Source organism: Schistocerca gregaria, chromosome X (assembly GCF_023897955.1).
Source record: "Schistocerca gregaria isolate iqSchGreg1 chromosome X, iqSchGreg1.2, whole genome shotgun sequence".
Classification (NCBI taxonomy): domain Eukaryota; kingdom Metazoa; phylum Arthropoda; class Insecta; order Orthoptera; family Acrididae; genus Schistocerca; species Schistocerca gregaria.
The window spans coordinates 255,931,029-255,953,113 of NC_064931.1; the positions used below are offsets into that span (position 1 = coordinate 255,931,029).

Sequence of the window (22,085 nt, forward strand, 5' to 3'; positions counted from 1 at the left end):
TTAAAAGCACTTACTTTAGTTTGAAAAGGGGTCCTCTACTCAGGAACACTCATCTTCAATAATTTTCCAGCAAACATAAAAAATTTAGTTACTACTAATGATCAGTTTAAAAGGAGCCTGAAAGACTTACTAGTTGCCAACTCCTTCTACTCCATTGATTAATTTTTTAATAGAAACAATTGATGTATTGTATGTATTCATACTATTAGTATTGTTATTTCAGCTTAAAAAAAAATAGGAAAAAAAAGACATGTTCCACATCCACAAGAATCTCCTCAACATGGATCTATGGAACGAAAAAATAATCTAATCTAATCTCATCTAGAAAAGAGCTGCTCTGAGCTACTGGACTTGTTGATCATGTGTGTATAAGGTGTACTTACTTGTGTGAATGATTGGTATGTGTTTCTCTTTCTTTTTCTGGTGAAATCTGTTACCAAAAACTAGTGCATAAGTGTCATTTAATCGTGCCTATCTGCAGCTTAATGTGTCATTTTCATGATAAGTATCAGTCTGTCTTTTCCTTATGTTGTTGATATTCCAACCTGGAGTTCCCATTGTTTAATAATTTTGTTGTTTTAGAGATTCCATGAAGATTTTCACTGTGAGAGCTACATAGTTTTGTGAACTTTGTATGTAGTTTGGCAGGTAACTGTTTCCATTCAAAAGATAAGTTATGTGAGTCAGGTACATTATGGAAAGTACTTCCTGAAGTTGCATCCTCTAGTGTCGAGGTAGTAGGAGCATCACACTAAGTGCTACTTACAAAGAATTCATTTAGTATTTGTGGCAATTTGGGAGTTTCACATCTGTTTTTATGTTTCACTGCTGTTGTGTTCATTACCTTCCAGGCAGCTTTACATTTGTCACTGGAATTATCAATGAAAGAATCGCTGGCTCTTTGAATTGCTGCCTGTATTTTGGTCTTGTATTTCTTCCTGGCTTTTCTGAACCTCTGTTTTGATTCTAAGTTACCAGTTTTAGTCATTTTATGTAGGGCAACAATAATGTTTCTCTGGTTATGCAGGTCATGTGTGAACCAGCTGTTCTGCTTTTTCTGTTTGGTGCACCATCTATTTTCATCTTTTTAGTTACTTGTGGGCAACGGCTTTGAAGCTCATTAATATCTTAGTAAATAAGCTAAAAGCATTATCATTGTTGTATCAATTACATAGAACTACTCTGTCAAACTTGAGTTATGATCATTGTTGTCTTAGTCGTGTAATGTTTTCTGAATGTCTCTTAATGTGTTTGGGTTGTCGAACAGGATAGTTTTCACAACTGACCATCATCTGTAGGCTGTGGTTGTTAGATATCATTCTATCTGTCACTTAATATTGATATTCATCTTTTATCAAATTGGGGATTATGTTATACAGACCTGCATCAAATCGAGTTGGCTTGCCATTCACACAATACAAGCTGTCTGATCTTAAAAGCTTTTGAAAATGTGTGACAATTGATGTTTTATGTGTGATGTTAATATTAATATTACTGATGTATCTTATCTTGCGATGACTATATTTTTCCAGTAGATATTTATTTAGAAGTTCCATTTGGCCAATAAACTGATTCATATCAAAGGTTTGAGTGTGATAAATGGAGATAACCATTAACTCTGGTTTAGGAAATATTTCTGCAACAATTTTCCTTACAAAACAGAACAACTTTTTGTGTTACATATTCAGTGTAAAAGATTTTGTTTATAAAAATAGCAACTCCTCCATGTCTACTTATGCTGATTCATATCCTTCTGTGATATACAGAACAATTTCTGCAGGTGTGAGCCAGTGTTCATTTAAACAAAAAACATAGTACAGAGGGCTGAGAAGACACACCTCTGCATGAAGTCAGGACAGCTCTTGGGAGCCTGTGAAGTATCAACAATGCTATTAAAATGTTATAAGAGTTCAGTTACTTATTCAGAATGTTTACAAGTGATCACTCTTTCATACCAGTGTCAGCTGCTCTTTCAACTGCATGTTGGATTCAGCTAGGATTTCCACAACCAGGAGAAGATGTCAGTGACACAGCCACCACAGCAGACTGCTGGTGAGCAGGTGTGAGCACTCCCCAGCACAAAATGGCTCTCAAGCTGACTGCTGGTGATGTACTTGGTCCCACTCTGAATTCTATGATGACTCTTCATGGCCCATCTGCAATGTACCCGGTGTCCGTAGTTGTGTGGTTGGCTGATCTCCTCTCCACCCCTGGAAGTTGTTAGCACCCATAGGCACCAGAGTGTTGAAAAGGATGTGGATCCCAGGATGCCCTATTCCTAGCTTCTGTGTTAAGGGACAAGAATGGCAGGATGTTTATAGTTTTGACAACATAGACAATGAAAATAATGCTTCTCTTAAGACATTTTCTCATGCTCTTTGAAAGTTGCTTTCATTTAACGTTCAGAACAGGGTACTAGTAGTAAAAGGCAACTTGAGTAGTTGACTAGTGGGATAAGGATATCATGTATAACAGAGTGGGAGTTATATCAAAATGTTAAAAGTGGTCACAACTGAGCTTTAGTAGCCTATTAGAAACGGTACTCTAAGGTGCTTAAAAATGTTATTAGGAAGGCAAACAGTATGTGGAATGCAAATAAAATAGCTAACTTACAGTATAAAATTAAAACCATACATTCAGCCATGAAGGATGTGCCTGGTCAGTAGCACAAGGTTGAAGATATAAAGGCAGTACATAGTATAAACATTTCTGATGCTGATAAGTCATAAATATGTACAGTATTTAACAATCATTTTCTGAGCATAGTTGGTGATTTAAACAAAAACTTAGCTTCTTCTGGATGGATAATAAATCTACTCACCAAGCAGTGGCAGGAGAACACACACATAGAAAAAGGTATCACCTGTTTAAGCTTTCAGAGCCAACAGAAGTGTTGAAGGAGAAAGAAAAGGGGTGAAGGAAAATGACTGAAGAGGTTTAAGAAAAGAGATAGAGTTCAGGGATGTCACCCAGAACCCTGGGTCAGGGAAGACTTACTGGACAGGATGAAAAGAAAAGCCTTTCCTTCTCATCCTGTCCAGTAAGTCTCCCCTGGCCATGTGTTCTGCGTGACTTTTTCAAACTTTATCACTTTTCCTAAACCTCTCCAGTCCTTTTCCTTCACCCCTCTTCCTTCCCCTTCAACCCTTTCACTGGAAGAAGGAGCCACTGACTCCAAAAGGTTGCATAAATGAAACTTCTTTTATGTGTGTGTTCTCCTGCCACCACTTCGTGATTAGATTTTTTATCCATCCAATTACATTATATTGTCAAAAATTAGTTATTTTTGTTGTTATATTTATTTTTACTGAGAATCATATAACTCTCTTGGAAAATGGCTTTCTGAGACTGATATCTGAAATACTCCTCCATGAAGTAAGTGATATTTCGACATGAAAAGTAGTCTACTTTGCTTATTTTCATTAACTTACGACATATGTTACTGGGGTAACTCTTCCCATTCTTTAAGAGTATTTTTGGCTCAGAAATGGGTGGTTTGGTGTAACTTCATGAACCTCTTGTCTGGGTATTCTGACATTAGCCTGATTTATATTCATTACTGTCACTTCTTGTTAACAATATCACCTTATTCCCAAGAACTAGTGGCTTTCACTCAGTTATTATGTTGCAGAAATTTGGGTCGCACTTCCTTGACCATTGTGCAGAAAGGTGTGCAGTATTCTGCTCCACCCATTTTCAATAAGATAACACAATAATTCAAAAATCTTAGCAGTAATCCACGTGCTTTCACAACAAAACTGAAGAATTTCCTCATGGGTCACTTCTTCTACTCTGTCGAGAAGTTCCTTGAAAAATTAAGGTGATTCCTCTGTAATATTGTTGACTGAATTTCTTTTCATCTTTTGAGAATTCATAAAAATTTTATTTTATCTGTTATTACTGTTCTGTTGTAATTTCATGTCCTGACAAATTTCGTGGCCATGGAGATTTTTTCCTCAGTTTGGTCGTAAAAAAAAAAAAAAAAAAAAAAAAAAAAAAAACCTATGTTCATTTACATAAAATTTACGCTAATTCTGTGACTTAAATGCATAAGTTACATTTCTCTGATGGCCATTTTTCCATGGAAATTCTTTTTTTCTATGACAGTTGAAGGAATCTGTGGCAATGCATCAATTTCACCCCTAAACAGTTTGATTCAATATACATGGACTACAGTAGATCCAGTTTGCAATTGTAATTTTATATTGACTGGTGAAGTCATTTCAATAACTTGGTGAGGTCCATGATATTTTGTTGAAAACTTTTTCATTTTGCTCTTTGGGGTATATGGGTTCTGTATTGTGGCAGATTACTCGTCCATTCCCCAATACATTCTTGTGTCTCTAAAACTTTTGTGTTGGCATGTTTTATCCTTTGCCAAATCTGTCTCAATTTTTTGCAGAATTTTCTCTGGTTTGCCCTGTGGACCCATTTTGAGTTGAACTACATCAAAATGTGATGGCATTTTTCACCCATATACTACCTCGTACAGTGAGAAACCAGTTCCAGTATGAACTTTTGAATTACATGCCCTGACAACAAACCTTAAATATATGTCCCAGTCTCAGTGCTATGAATTTATGTAATTGCTTAACATTTCAGATAAAGTACAGTGAACCTGTTCAGTCCATCCATTCGTTTGAGTCTGGAACGGGATGGTAAGTAACTTCTTCATTTTCAGTAAGCCACATAACTGTTTCATTAGTTTGGATACAACATTAGCACCCTGGTCTGTGATAATGATTCTGGTATGTCAAATTTCAGTATCCAATTGATTACCATGGCCTGTGAAAACATACTTGCCTACTGATTTGGGATGGCTACAATAACTAAATATCATGAATAATGATCTGACATTGCAACAATACATTTATTACTTGTGTTCTGTTAAAAGGTCCTAAAACATCCAATCCCAGCATGGAAAATGGTGTTTCAATTCTGGTAGTCTTTGTTACTGATGTTTCTGATGTCTCAGATCTGCTCTTTGTGCACACAGGATGCCGTTTCTCACATATTTTTCTACATTACTTTTTGGTGCATTTTCCACCAAAATCTTTGAGATACATGTCTGTCAGATCTTCGTTTTCCTCCATGACCTGATAAGATGTGGTCATGTGCTTGATGTAATACTTTAATTATCAGCAATGCAAGAACTACAGTGCAAGGTCTGCACGCTGTAGATATGCAAAGCAAGCCTTCTTACATTTCAAACTGAGGTTGAAACTCACTGTTAGCTGATTGTGCATTTATCCAATCTGCCTGGCTTCCATGTATCACTTGTAAAACTGCTGTCTACCTGCTTAGGGTATTTGCATTCGTGTGTTTGACTCCTGGCTTATGAATTACTTCATAGTTGAACTTGCTTATTTTTAATGCCTATCTCAATAATTGACTTCATGGATCTGTCAACACTAATAACCATTTTAAAGATGTGTGGTCCATAACTGCTTTGAATTTATAACCATACTAATAGCAGCAAAGATAAGACATTCAGTAAATAACTGCTAAAATTTCTTTTTCAGTTGTCTAATAATTATTTTCAGTCTTATTTAATTGTCTAAGAGACATATGCCATGGGACTTGTTTCTCATCAACATTTTGACTTAAAATTCCACCCAAAACATTATTGGAGGCATCACATGCAAGTATGAATTCTTGCTCAAAGTCAGGGAATGTTGATATAGACCCTGATATTAATATCTTTTTGATTGCTTCTTGAGACTGTGCTGTCTACTGTAAACAGACACCTTTTTGTAGCAAATTATCTAACAGCTGGGTAATTTCAGTGAATCACTTAATGAACTTATGATAATAATTGAATAATCAGATAAATAATTGTAATGTTTTGTCTGAATCCTGCCTAGTTGTCGAATACGGGGTGTCTAGGAAACCTGCTTTCTCAGATCAAGCAAATCATATTAATGAGTTTTATTATGAAAAGTAAATGACAATACTTAACTTTGAGAATTACATAAATGTGTTGCAAGCAAAGAGTGACATGCAAAATAATCAATGTTCTTCAGTATCACAATTCCAAGAATGAGCTACATAGAATGTACAAGCAAAAGTAACGTGTGACGCTTCTGTCCTAGTTGCTAGGCTTCACGCTGCTGTAGAACTAGGCCACAACCAGTCAGGTGATGCGCTTATATCCTCTTACTATAGACGCTATTGCTATCACATTATTGTCCTGGAAAGGGGTTGGTCAGTGTGCAATAAGCTGAAATCTTGTCACAGCCCTCTTTGCTCTCTCATTCCTGACTGGCATGCTGATGCTTGACTTTACACTGTAACATTTAGCAATTTGTGGTGTTGGGAAATTATGTATGGCAGAAGTAAGTTGAGGACCTATCCTCACTCCAGCTTGACTGATAATATGCCCAAGAAAGTTTACTTATGTCTGAGCAACATGGAATTGGGTGGAGCTCATGTAATACATATTTTTGCTGTTAGTTGTGTATAGGACAACTCATTGCCAGTTCAGTGCCACCTCTATTGTTGACTGGCTTGTTCTATTCACCTTCTGTGATTTTTTTTTGTTAGCACTGTTTTGGCCTTGTTTTATTTTTTATGATGGCAAGTTTATGTGAACAATGTGTAGCTGTGGAATTTTGTTTTCTATTTGGTAAAATGGTGCCAAAACTGTTTTAATGTTGAAAACAGCTTACCAAGATGATATTATGGGAAAAAAGCAAGTGTACAAGTGGTTTGCTTGATTTAAGAATGGTGACATGTCAATTGATAACAAACCTCATTCTGGACATCCATCAGCTGCCGAAATTGGTGAAAATATTGAAAAAATTTGAGAACTTGTGCTGACAGACCATCAACAGACAATTGATCAATTGTCAGAGATTAGTGGGTTATCCTGGAGAACCGATTTGTGGTAGACAGGAGGCTGGTCCTTTCACCATGACAACACACATGCACACACAGACATCTCTGTTAGATAGTTGTTGGCTAAAAGTGGCGTGTTTTCACTGCTCCATGCACCTTACACATCTGACCTGGCTCTGTGCGATTTTTTCTTATTTTAACACATGAAAGGACACCTATTTGAGAACATTTAAGAGTTCAAGAAGAAAATGAAGGAGGACTTGTCAGTCATTTCTAAAGATGACTACAAAAAACTGTTTTGAGCAATGGAAGCATCAGTGGGACAAATATATTAGTTTTAATAGGGAGTATTTTGAAGCGGATAAGGTTGTTTTGTAAACTATTTGAAACTATATAGCTTTTAAAAAATAATTACTTTTTTTTGGTACCCCTCATACGTATAAGATGTGCTGCCCTCAGTTTACTAAATACTTCACCCAGACATTTGTCATTATCTTCTATAGTTCTCATGTACACAATTACACCATCAAAGTATACCATACAGATTATTGTTTTAACCCATGAAGCACCTCATCTAATAGGCACTAAAATGTAGTCAGAGCATTTTTTCAATCCAAACTGCAGTGTTTGATATTGGTGCTATGAAAACAGTTTTGGTTTTATCTTATGGAAACATCGTAGGTGGTAACCATTTCTAAGATCAATCATCAAAAAATATTTTCAGCTTCGTAGGTTTTTTAATGTATCCATGATGTTCAGGGTTAGATTTGCATGTGTTGTGGTTCAAGTGTTCAGGTAACACAAGCCATTACAAAATCAATATTATTGAGTACCTTAACCTAACTGTTTTGGTACAATAACGATATTTGCTGACTACTGGCTATCACTATGCTCAATAATGCCCTCAAGTAATTGTTAATCTATAAATTTGTCTACTAATGGCTGGAGGTGTTTCATTATTCTCTATGGTTTCCTATAGACTGGTGGATTATCATCTATTGGTATGCAGTGTTGTGTGATGAGAGTTGCTGGTAATGGACCATATGAGCTGAATAAATCTGAATATCATAACAACAAAGTTACCATGGCTTCCCATTCACTGTCCATCTAATACTTCATTCTTCTACAGTGAGTGAACCACATGTAATCTCTGCTTTGGCACATTGGCATCTACAGATACCCAAACCAACTTCCCTGTACCTGCAGGTACTTTAGCATGTGTAATTATCTATAGTGTATGTTTACACAGTTCAGTTGGTGACACCTTAGGAATTGGTGTACCATGTATCATCTACACATTTGTAGCCATTTGGCTCATCAGAAACAAGTTCCTACCAAGTTCAACTGTGTGCTGTGAAAGATTAATTTTTTCATGACACCTATCTAGGAAGCCAAGTCCAAGGATCGCAGAATACCCTTGTCCCACAATTGGCAACACTTCTATATGCTCACAAAACCCTACAGTTACAACCCTGAAAACAAGCTGTTTTGTCCCCAATGATACTATATCATAATTTCCTACTCAGTGTAATTTATAGACTGGAGTCCTTGTCTTCTCTTACCCATGAGGTCTAGACTAATCACAGATACACACACATCAGTATCAACTAAAAATTTACATTGTTTACTGTTTACAAAGCCCATCAGGCAACAATCTGTCTCTGCATTAGTGTCTGCAGTATTATTATTGGGAATGTTTTCTGATGGCAAAACATCCCCGTTTATGTTTAACATTTTCCATTGCTTGCTTCTGTTACCCTACTTCCTATTTCCACTATCATTTGCCTTGTGGCCAAAATGCCCTCATCTGTAACACTGTGGCCAATTGCATTGCATCTTCAAATGCCCACAACAATAACAATTCGTTTCAGAAGCAAAAATTTATGTATCATTGTGCACTTGTGTAGCAATATCTATTTCCTGCAAATGTGTAGCAACACAGAGTGATGTAACTGAATCCTCTGGATTTTCTCTTCAAACTCTTTGCAAAAATTCTGCAGGAATTCCTAATAAAAACACACTGGGTACTCTGTTTTCTGACTCCCTGAGTATGACATGGTCTGCTTCTGGATTCTATTTCGCCTCATATGTTTACACATTTACTTTACAGAGACTGTGTGAAAGAGTCCTCACAGTCTCATTTACCTTCTATGCCAGCCCACTCAACTTTTGTCTATAAAATCTAGCACTATTCTGCTTAAGACAACTTTGACATAAACCTTCCAGTTGCTATTCAAATGTATTTACTTTACCCACCATTTTGTGATACATAACCTATGTCAGGGCTTCACATGTAAGATGTAAATTGGCCATCTACTGAGTAGATTCATGTGATTAATTACTCATCCTGGCCACACCGAATATGTCATTAATGAGTACTGTTATGTCCTCTGTTGTTTTGCTGGAGAAGAGTGTAACTACGTTAGATACTGAATAATCTACTGAAAAATGGGACATTGCTACTAGAGAGTTAAATTCACTCAAACCTGACTGTGACTCTTGCTCAGTCCACAAAGCTTTTAGTTGAACCTTCAATTAATCATGGTATAATGTTTATAGAGAATTTTCCTTTGACAATTGTGACATTTGCTCTGTCAGAGCAGTTATGCTATCACTAATAGTAGCTCATGTGGTACCTAGCATTATTGTGTAATTTACCACTAATTTATATTTATTCTGAAAATACATGCATACAATAGAGCAACATGTTCCAAACAAGAAAAATACAACTTACAATGTATGAAACTAACCTCAACCACTTCTTCTGCCTGACCATAACCCAGTGACACTCGCTATACTTGTGTCTCTTTAAAATTTCCTCTGAATTCTGGTAAATTGACAGGTTCCATTGGTTTCACAAAAGATACTTTGAACATAGCATGCCCATTAATATGCCTAGACTCTTCCAAATGATAACCAAAGAAATTGTACTCACTCTGGCTGCTGGAGTGTACCCAGTCCCACTCTGAATTCTTTGATGGTCATTGATGACTCATCCAGGATGTATCTGGTGTCCATAGTTGTGTGGTCAGTTGATAACCTCCCTGTCCATGGTAGATGTCAGAGCACTGAAGGCACCTGAACGTTAAACAGGAACATGGACTGCAAGAGGTCCTGTTTCTGGATTCTGTGTTCCAGTCCGGTATTGGCAGCACTCTGTGAAGTGGTGTTGGCGGAAGACAGTCAGTTTCTCCATCAGTAGATGGTAAGTGGTAGCAGCATGTAGTTCCTCAATTGAAATTCACCATCTTGAGTACATTTTTGACTAGTTCATAGACTGTGCTGGAGCATATCTTTACTTGACAGGCAGTTTCATCAACCTTACATACTTGTGACAAACTGGTTTGCTTCCTGCTTCCGCCTCTGTCTCTTGCATGACTTTAATTTTCCTATGTCGATGTGAGTGAATTTTAATAATTATTTTCTAGTTAATACCACTTACTATTCTATGTACAATGATGGCATGGGTTTGGGATCAGGAATACATCTATTTCACCTATTTTGTTTCTAATTTACTGGTCATTGTGAAAAATCCATTTTGATAAAGCACTAACGTGGCCAACAAGGCAGTATGCAGTTGACAGATAGGAACTGTTGAATTCATGCTAGCACTAACTGAATTTAGGTAGACTGTTGCAGCAATATAGTTTAAATTTAATTTGATTTTACAGCTGCAGGTTGAATATTGTTGCTTAGGTTGGCTATTGTTGTTGGGAGTATGAAGAATAACTGGTGCTTTCCATAAATCATATATTTATATTTATTGATCATTGCTGGTTTTTGATTAAACAACTATTTAATACCCATTCAAAAAGAGAAAAAAATTGTTCAGTATATTAGAAATCACATAAAAAGAGAGGGGTTGAAGGGAAGGTGTCTGATTGAGGAATAAAAAGGAAAAGGTGCAAAATGTGGTAATCTCACAAAATGGTGCAGCATATTTTGTTTCAGTTTATGTCCCCAAATGCATATATTGACCTGTCTGTGTGAAAATAGCTATATTTTTGGAAAGGTGCTGCATGTTAAAATCCTTTCTTTAGTAAGAATCTTCCCCACTGTGTACCAAATGCCAGATAGCATTTATGTATTCCATTTACCCTGATACCTTCTTTCCGCACCTACAATTTGCTGGTGAAATATCTTCCCCTGTTCATCACTATCTATGCTGAGACTTTCAGGAAATATTCCAAATAGGAGTGAGTAAAATGAGCATTCAAGGTCACATTATAGTTTAATTGTTGGTATTATATTATAACATCTCAGTTATTTTGAGTAACAGCTTTACATTACTTTCTTATTGCACTGAATCAGTAACTGAAATTGTTGCAGATTACTAATTCATAGATTTTCAGGTCAATGAACACTCCTTCATTATACAGAAGAGAAGGAGTGAATATTTTCAAGAGCATGCTTCAAATATCATTTTTGATAAAACACTAATGTGGCCAACAAGACATTATACAGTTGACGGATAGGAGCTGCTGAACAGATTTTTATTTGTGTTAAATGCATAAAGAATCCACCAAATGGTTAGAATCAGTTATAGTGATCAGGTTGTATTCCATTTTAAAAGCATTTCTTTTCCGCGTGTTAACATATTGTATTACATACTGTGACATGCCCAAACATTATGACCACCTGTTTAATAGTATGTTAGTCCACTTTTGGAAAGCAATACAACTGAAATTCTCCATGGCATGACTCTGACAAGTCCTAGGTTTTTCTGAAGGTATGTGGCACCATATTTCTATGTAATTTTCACGCAATTCCTGTAAATTATGGGTTAACAGTTTGTGGGCACACAGCTGTCACCCAATGGTAGCCCATATATGTTACATCAGATTCAGTATAGTGAATTTTGTGACCAAGACATCAATGTCAGTTCACTACTGAGCTGCTCAAACCACTGTAGCATGATTCTGGCCCTGTGACACAGACTGTCATCAGGAACTGGAAGATGCTATCAAGTATGATGAGACATCAAGTATGAAGAGATGCAGAAGGACCCCAGTTTTTGCATAGTTCACATTTCATCAACAGTTCATTTCTTTATGTTTGTTATCTGATGCAGAAAAGGAGGCACCAAACAAAATAAGCTAATTTCCCAGTTCTGTTGGTTCTCCAAATTGCATGGGCTGGAATTTATGTCAAATGTGAGAGTTGCATGTGGATTGTCTTGGTCTCCTAATTTAAAGTTGAATTTAATATATTTACACACTAAAGAAATAATTATACCTTCTTGTGAGTAAAATGACACTTAAGCATACATAGCAGATGTTTTTTTATTGTTGTTAACAACACTACACAGCACTTTGAAAACTGAAGTGAAAAATATCATAAGTTGGTGGTTAGTGAAGGAAACATACATTTCATTCACTGATAAATGAGCTAAAGAAGTGCACACATACAAAACACAACCAAATAGTTGCTTCATTTGGGGAGGGGGGGGGGGGGGGGCAGGATGCAGCAACTGTATTAATTGGACCTATAGGTAAAGTAACCCTCCCACCCCTCTTTCATACTTCAGCTGTGTCAGAAAAATATGATAAACTAAAATGTTTGTAAATATTGTATTACTTTTTGTCCTGCTACACGGGATAGCCATGCAGTCTAAGGTGACTTGCCACAGTTTGCACAGCTCCCCCCATTAAAGGTTTGAGTCCTCCATTGGGCATGGGTGTGTGTGTTGTCCTTAGCATAAGTTAATTTAGATGTGTAAGCCTAGGGACTGATGACCTTAGCAGTTTGATCCCATAGAAACTTACCACCACTTTTTGTCTCATGACTATACACAAAACTTACTTATTTTGGAACATCAAAGATTTTGTTGCTTCCAAGATTCTTGTGTGTACTGTCAGATCCAATAGTCAAAAGTTTACGATGGAATCAACACCACCTGATGATGCTGGAAGGGTTGTTCACTGAAATAACAGGGACCTTTGATGATTGGATCCAGCAGTACACCCAGGAACCTTGGAAGCAGCCTATCTTTCGAGAAAACTTCAGATCACAAAGATTTTACCCTTTATAGAACTTGTTTATGGGTGTGAAATACCCATGATTGAGCTTAATACTCCATTTAATAGATGGGTCACCATAAACGTGACACCATGCAAGGACTGAAGCTACCTACACCTTGGTTCAAATGTCTCTTCAGTATAAGTCAAGGCCACATGGGGAAGGGGATTTGAGGTTTTCATTCCAAAAAGTCTATGCATATGGGTGGTATGGAGACAATAATCTTGTGGGTGGTTTTCACACATAATGAATTATTACTTCTATGAGCAGTAGTAGAACACACTGAGATGGTAATTTGAATGACCAGTGAACATTATGGTCCATCTTAATGATGTCAGACCACATGAAGCTTCATTACAATCCAGAGAGTGCTTAACTTTGTGTTAACTGTTCACACTTATTGCTTTAGTTCTCTGTGAAAATCTTTTGAAAATAAGTCTGCCACCAGAAATTACATTGGTGCCAACAATGTAATGTTAATTACAGTATTGTTGTTTTCATCATTATGTATATTATAGGGTGTACTTCTATGCAGCCTCTGTGTTTGTCAGCCAGTGTGTTGAAAATGTTGACACGCATTCTGATTTTCACTGCCTCTATTATGACTGAGCCCCCATTAATTTGAAGTGTAAACTAGAATCCATGTTTGCTAAAAAAAAATGTATTTATTCATAATGCTGTGTTCAGCAACAGCATATACCTGTACTTGACAGGGTGCTACCACTGCTCTTTACAACTCTGGGAAATGTTTTGACTAGATTGTCCTGTGTAGCTACTGCCACTTTCTCACGAAATATTGTAATCACCTGGGCCGTTGAACTACCAATCTTGGGGAGTAACATCTCTACAGTTTTATTAAGTGAATGAAAGACTATTATAGCCCCATATCTGTTTTAGAATTGTCCAACTTTACTTGGTGTTGCTCTTCAGAACAGAAGAAATATCATGTGCTGATCGTCTAAACTTGGATTTACATTTTCTGGAGAGAGCTGGCTTTCTTTCATGTATTTGATACCAGTTTTGTCTTAACACAGTGGTTCTCATTGAATGTGTTTCTGGCACTTTCAGTGTGTCCAACACAGCATTTTGGAAGGATGAATGGTGTGTCCTTCCTTCTTCATTTCCACAGAAAACTTTGTTAAGATGTAAGCTGATCATGTGGTCAAAGAATTTCTGCAATGTTTCCTTTCCATGAGTACAAATCAAAGAAGTATGACCAGCACAATCATAAAAATAAAATAGGGCAAGTGTAGGATAGCACTGTTTAATATATATCTTTCAAAATTATCCATGAAGAAATTGGCCACAGATAGTGACAAAGGTGAGCCCATGGTCATCCCATCAGTCATTTCATATTATTTGCCACTATACAAAAATTCAGTGATGGTCAACATGTGTTGGAATAATTTGACAGTACCTGGAGGAAAGAAGTTGCTGAGTAAAATCATTTATGATAATGAGATGGCAGATGTCGCAGTCAAATAGACCTGTAAGAAAATTACTGTATTGGAGGCTACCATCTTCTTGCATCTCATAATGTCATTGTTTAGCTGGATACAGTGGAATATGTGTGAAAGAAAATGACTGTAAATGGGAGAGAACAAATGTTTCATTTGTCAACCTGACTGCATGCATCCTTCATCACACAGATCGACAAGGCTCACCTCACGGTTGCACACTTTCAGAATCCTTAGCTCCCTCCTTCACCATTAATCACCACCAGTGTGTTATACCTGTGATGCCACCATAGCAAAGCATAATATGTCAATTAGATGTGGTGTGTATGCTGAGCAGGTGGCATCAAGTAGTTTAACAGAAGACTGGCTGTCTAATTTGAGCAGTGACACTGTTAATATTAACCAATTCTTTAATTTTTGTAAGTGAACAAATTTTATACTAACATCTTAGAAAGGGCAGCTGAGTTGCTTTTGACCATTTAAAAGCTAGTGCTTGAATGCTGTAAGTTATTTTCATTCACTTGATATATTTATTGAACACTGCAGATAAGACATTTTTAAATGTGTAAAACCAAAGTTTCATTTTATTTACTGGCTGACTAGTTTTGGGCTTCACCTATTTTCACCAGCCACCTATTGCAGAAAACAGAATTTGTTATGAGTGATGCTTTGAATTTGGATAATAAAGGTATTAGTGGTAAAATGATTCATATGGTACCTACTTACATATATTTATTTAGGATATACACACATCTAAAGAAGTTTTGCATCTTCCCGGTTCCTGGAACTCCTGAAGATAGATGTTGACTGTGGATATTGTATCACAGACACAGACCCTTTGACTATTGACAGATGTCACTAAATGCACCCAAAGATGTAAATAACCATGCGTGAGCAGTGCCTATTGGACATAGGGAGTCCAACAGCTGATCAGTTCCAGTCATTCCTCCAGGAATGAGGTACACTGCTTGTGTTGTCTGTAGTTCAACCATGCCTTGATGGTCAGTACTGCTGTTTGATCATGTCTGCATTGTTACTTTGTGCCAGGATGGGCTCTCATGAACTTGTGGATAGGATGGCACGATGAATACAGGCATGCATCAATGCAAGAGGATGTGCTACTGGGTATTAGAGGTACCAGTGTGAACAGCAATCTGGACCACCACCTCTGAAGGTTTTACTGTATGGTGGTACAACATGCAATGTGTGGTTTTCATGAACAATAAAAAGGGCAGAAATGATTTTTATGTTGATCTCTATTCCAATTTTCTGTACAGGATCTCTAACTCTCGGAACTGAGGTGATGCAAAACTTTTTTTTGATGTGTGTATTTGATGTGGATAGTTGTGTTTATATCATCATAATAAATATCTCTTGTATCTGCATTAAAAGAGGACAGTGATGTAATTACATGGTACAGTAATATGCTAATGTATGTGGATAATGTATTTTTTCCGTAATTATGATACCTGCATTATTCAGAACGATGTGAGCCATGTGACAATGATACTTCATATACAGTGGAGAATTTGTTATTATTATCTTTAATGCATTGGAGGGTGGACAAGATGCTACAAAACCAATTGGCAGAATTGAACATTTAGTCACCACCTTGAATGCTGTGCCAAATGTCACAAAATATTTCCAATCATTCCTTTTTTCAGGATATTTACAAATAACATCTCGAATCATACAGTAAAGGTACTCACAAACTAACTATTATTACTGATTTCAATGTGTTATAGAATTGTGACACATTTTCTGCCCACCTATAATGACTTTTGTTGCTCAGACAACTACCGCTTAGTAGTTGCCAAGAATCTCTGAAGCTGTGATTGTGTAGACTCTGTGCAAAGGAAAATTTTTTTGTAGGGAACAATTGTGAAACCAGTGACAGAACCAGAAAAACCTCAAGTAGGGGGCACTAAAAATATCTTGATGTATCTTTACTTTTACTGTAATAACAAATAGTCAAGTCACATGCAAAGTTTAATTCTCGAATAAACACTTGATTCGCCCTGAAAATTGCAACACTAGTACGCTTAGCATAAAATACACATAGTCACACTCGGCGTATTTCTAACATAACTAACAACAACACTGACTGAAGTCTGTGGTAATAGCCAATAATCGCAGTTGTTCACTTTTTATCACTTCCAAGTTATTGGATCGATTGTAGCTTTCAAACTGACTACCTGGCAGTGACTGTGCTTCCATTATATATGTGGCTCAGTTGTTTAGAGAACATTTGCTGACAGAATGTTTGCTTCCAGACTTTTATGGAGAGTGAGCAAATACCTACTGTAAAATTAACAAGCCAATATGTACCTTACGACGTAGATTATAGGGGCAAGTTTCCATTGATGATGTCATCTGGAAATTTGCATGTGTGGAACTTTTATTGTTGATTCAATTCCTTTCTAGTGCATTTGATCGAGAGCCTATATAGTAACAATGCATTTTTAGGAATCTTCTCGAAAGTCACAATTACCAGAGATATACGTATCAATAGTTTCCCATACCTATCTCATGTTACGAAGTTTGTAACAATATTTTTACTAAGAAATTATTATGATTTACTATTTTTAATACTTCACAATTAACTGATCACTCTCACTCTTTACTAATCTTCACACTTGCACTTCCTACAACTAGGACTTTTTACTTATTCATTCTTCAGTCTTCTGAATGTAAACTAGCTTCCTATTTGGCAAAGAGTACAGATTTATAATGCTATGTGTCAATGGTTCTCTGTACAAGAAAACAGTAGAATATTCACAACTTTTCTTAAACAAATGCCTGACGGAATAATCTATCGAGATCACTAGAATAACTGTGACTTTCCTTGTAGGTGTATTTTAGCTATCTATGTGCCAGACAGAAATGTATAAAATAAGGTGATGAGGATGCATGCGCTACATAAGAAAGTACAACTACTCAATAACTCAATTCAGTCAAGTCGACTGATGAAAGAAACGTACGAATAGCATGTGGGCTGACTGGTGGGGATGGCATGGGTGGCAATGCGGGTGGCCGCGCATGTATCCAGCACTGTGGGGAAAAGACTGAAGATAGAGAAATTTAGGGCTGCAACTAATATTACTATTGAGGAAGGCTATAGGACATTGTTTTCACAGCAAAAAATTGAAAATGTGACACTAATGCAGGAAGGATATCTTGTATTCCAAGTTTTTAGAACTATCAGACCACTCCAGCAATTTGTGTCCTATGTTTCAGATGCCCCAACACTGCCTGGGAGTCCAGGTGCTGCTGCTGCTGCTGCTGCTGCAGCAGTAGCAGTAGGAGCAGGATGATTTGAACATGATGAGAATGGCAATGAAGCTGAAGAATTTGATAGAACAAGTGCTACATTAAACAGTTTGAAACATGGCATTCCTTACTGAATAATGTTTTTCAAGGAGTGGTCAAATATGACATCTAAATCATGAGTAGCATTCAAACTGTGCATGTTCCTAAGTAATAAATGAGTTTGATGTTTAGGTGAATTTAAATTTTGGAAATAAAAATGATATAGGTGTTATATGGCAATTTACTTTTATTGAATATTAATTCTAGTTTCTGTTTTCAATTATTCCCTGGGTTATAAATACTCTGCAACAAATGTCACACTGACGCTGTCTTTTGTTGTGCGGCGCAAAATGGAAGTGCTACTTTTGTACTTCCATTAAAGTGTAAAAGATTATGGTTAAGTTATAAAACTTACCATCTATGGATAATTTTCTATATGCTGATGACTGTTTTATATGGTACATTCTTTCTTTCCCCGACTGAGCACTTTGTTGATAATTTGTATTCAGTTTGCAGCCATTCACAGCTTAAACATCAAGATACCTATTATACTGTGGTTTCTAATGTTCTTCTGTTTATAATTCAATGGAGTTAGTTATGTGAATTTCTTGACTGTATTATTGTAAATATAAACAAAAGTATTAATAAAGCCATTTTATTACTTGGATTTTACTTATATCTCACTCTAGTTGTCACCAATATGTAAATATGTATTTTGTACCTATGAGTTACATTTTTTCTTGTGGCAAGAAAAGGGGAGAAAGAGAGAAAGAGAATGTGAGAGGGAGAGAGAGAGGGAAAAGCAAGAGTCCTAGTTTGAATGAAAACAACATCAAAGTGGGAGGAGAGAGTGCAATGTATGTAGGCTATTGTCATATATCCTTTCAGTATGTGCTGTACATGGGCAGGGAAAGGGGAAAAGGTTGTTGGATTCTGCTTATCCAGGGCTACCATTACTTGATGGAACAGAAAATTATGTAAAAATAAAGAAAAGTGGCTTATTGTGAAATTCAGAGCTGGGGGCTCTGCCTCGCACAAAAAATGCTTGAGGTCTGGATCACAAGAGAGTGAAGCAACTGTTTTCTGTGCTGAAGAATCCTCCAGAGTCCACACATGCAGCATGTATCCCTTTCTCGCTGTTGGCTAAAACAAATGGTGTGTATTTGCTAGTAGTCTCAGCAGAGGGCTTAAGGCCTCTCTTGTCAGGAGCTTTAACTGGACAGAACTGTCTCTGTTATGAAAGGCAAGCAACTTGTGTCATGTAGACACATCAGAAGCTGGGATCAGAGAAAACTTGTGAAGATTTGACTGGGGACTTTCTTAAACTAATTTCCTAAAATATTCCTTGACTGGCTACCACCCAGTCCAGTACATTAATTGAAGATGGCTATGATGCTTCCCTGTTCATCAGCTTCCTCTTTAAGAAATTATGAACAACAGCCAAATCTCTCTCTCTCTCTCTCTCTCTCTCTCTCTCTCTCTCTCTCTCTCTCTCTCTCTCTCTCTCTCTCTCTCTCCCCCTCCCCCTCCCCCTCCCGCTCCCCCCCTCACTCTGGTACAAAGATCACAGGTGAAACACTTTAACACTTTCCTCTCACTTTGGTTACTTATGTGGCACAAAACTTATGAAACATTAAAATGAATGGAGCAATGGCAATCTTGATTAACATTTTCACTAGTGACTTTTTACTTTTGTTACAAGGTCTGTTTATTGTAGGCAGCAGAGATATTATGTGTGTCATAGTTCTCAGGTCTCTGCATGGGATGTGATACAGGATACTCCATACCAATACGATAATTCTGTGTTGCTCAACAGGCTGCTGCAAGTCTTTTGATTGAATGCCTTTTCAGTGATGTGATTACTCCTAACATATACCAGTAATCTTGCTGGGGAAATAGGACCTACAGTTTAATGGGGAATGAAAACTACATGTAATTCTTGGAAAAGCCTCACACCATTGAGAGGAAATGACAGCATGAAAATTCCATGGAATGATCAGGACTAGTGTGATTGTTTAAAGGGAGTGACTGGTATTTTGTCAGGTGAGCTTACATGTGAAGTGGTAAACAGATAGATTTTGAAAATACAATGTATCTTGCAGAAAAGCAAACAATAAATTTTTGGGAAAAAATGGGTCTAATGGCTCTGAGCACTATGTGACTTAACTTCTGAGGTAATCAGTCACCTAGGACTTAGAACTAATTAAACCTAACTAACCTAAGGACATCACACACATCCATGCCCGAGGCAGGATTCAAACCTGCGACCGTAGCGGTCGCTCGGTTCCAGACTGTAGCGCCTAGAACTGCACGGCCACTCTGGCCAGTAATAAATTTTTGAACATAGGTTCATTTTCCCAGAGAAACAGAATGGATAGGAATGTAATTTATAAATTTATTAAATTTTTTGCATAGAGTCAAGAAACAACAGTGTTGTTATACACCATTTTGAGAACTTCTTTTAAGATACAAACAAATCAGATAATTGGTATAAATTTGGTTTGTTATTTTTAGATTAGCTTTTTCGTCTAAAGGAGTTATTTTATTTCTAGTATTGTGGTCATGTATGTCATTGCATTTTCTAGGACCTTTGGTGATGATGTAAAAAATAAAGTCACCTTATATAAATAGAATGGATATATGGTAAGGTACTTACACAGCACAAAATCCTTTCTACAAAAATCATGATGACCCAAACCATGCATTATTCTCATTGCCTTCTTCTGCAGCAGCATTAATCTATTGATGTTAATATCTCTAGCACCATATAATTAAATACCAAAATTTAGCAATGGATACATTGTTCCATAGTAAGTAGTTTAGATAGTGGGGTTTGCAACAATTTTTGCTAGATGACTGAGTAGATATAATCCACTACTAACCTTCCCAAATACAAAGTTAATATGATTTGACTATCACCAGTTTTCATCTACGAGTAAGTATAGGCCTAAGATTTCAGCTGTTAGTCTTCATTGCTTTAATGCCATATATTTTGCAATTTGTTGACATTTAAATTTAGATGTTGTTAATGAAATACTTAATTATATTTATTACTCCATCTGTTGCAGAAGATGTGAGTTCACAGGTATTTTTGTCAAAAAACAACAGAGATGCATCATCTGCATAACTCGTTATTTTGGAGTTTTGTGTCTGGGTGACATCATTCAAATAGACTAAGAAGAGGAAGGGCCCAAGAATTGACCCCATTGGCTCCTGGGGATTTCTTAATTTACTGTTGACAATAAGACTGGCAGATTACAACTTGGTCATTAGTTTGATAGGTTAGCTGTGTGCACTGCTTCCAATTTGATAGCTAGTTGTTTAGCAGTACTGTTGATGAATCTTTCAAGCCATATGTTTGAAGTTTATTTATTAACAGGTCATGTTTAACTGAATCAAATGTTTTAGGAATACGCCTGTTGCCAGATTTCATTCATCTAGTACGTTATATACACTGTGTATAAATTCAGAGATTGCTGTGATGGTGCTGTGTTTTTTCTTGAAACCATGTTGTGTTTCAGTGAGTAGATTGTTTTTTGTAAAATATTCACTGAGGTATGACAGCAAAACTTACACTACTAGCCATTAAAATTGCGACACCATGAAGATGATGCACTACAGACACAAAATTTAACTGACAGGAAGATGATCCTGTGATATGCAAATGATTAGCTTTTCAGAGCATTCACACAAGGTTGGTGCTGGTGGCGACACCTACAACATGTTGACATGAGGAAAGTTTCCAACCAATTTCTCATACACAAACAGCAGTTGACTGGCATTGCTTGGTGAAACATCGTTGTGATGCCTTGTGTAAGGAGGAGAAATGCGTACCATTACGTTTCCAACTTTGATAAAGGTCGGATTGTAGCCTATCGCAATTGCGGTTTATCGTATTGTGACATTGCTGGTCACATTGGTCAAGATCCAATTACTGTTAGCAGAATATGGAATTGGTGGGTTCAGGAAGGTAATGCAGAATGCTGTGCCAGATCCCAACGGCCTCGTATCACTAGCAGTCAAGATGAAAGGCATCTTATCCGCATGGCTGTAACAGATTGTGCAGCCGTGTCTCAATCCCTGAATCAACAGATGGGGATGCTTGCAAGACAACAACGATCTGCATGAACAGTTCAACGACAGCATGGACTATCAACTAGGAGACCATGGCTGTGGTTACCCTTGACGCTGCATCGCAGACAGGAGCAGCTGCAATGGTGTACTCCATGATGAACCTGGGTGCACAAATGGCAAAATGTCATTTTTTCAGATGAATCCAGGTTCTGTTTACAGCATCATGATGGTCAAATCTGTGTTTGGCGACATCACGATGAACGCACATTGGAAGCATGTATTTGTCATCACCATACTGGTGTATCACCCGGCTTGATGGTATGGGATGCCATTGGTTACACGTCTTGGTCACCTCTTGTTGGCATTGACGGTACTTTGAACAGTGGACGT

General features: G+C 37.0%; 1 protein-coding gene across 1 annotated transcript in view; it reads left to right on the forward strand.

Annotated features, from left to right (window-relative positions):
• LOC126298655 (uncharacterized) overlaps positions 1–18,265 on the forward strand; it is a 56,544-nt gene extending 38,279 nt beyond the window's left edge. Inside the window, exon 3 of the mRNA XM_049990070.1 lies at positions 17,550–18,265. The gene's annotated coding sequence lies outside the window, so the exon portion shown is untranslated. The remainder of the gene's footprint in view (positions 1–17,549) is intronic.
• The last annotated feature ends 3,820 nt before the right edge of the window (positions 18,266–22,085 follow it).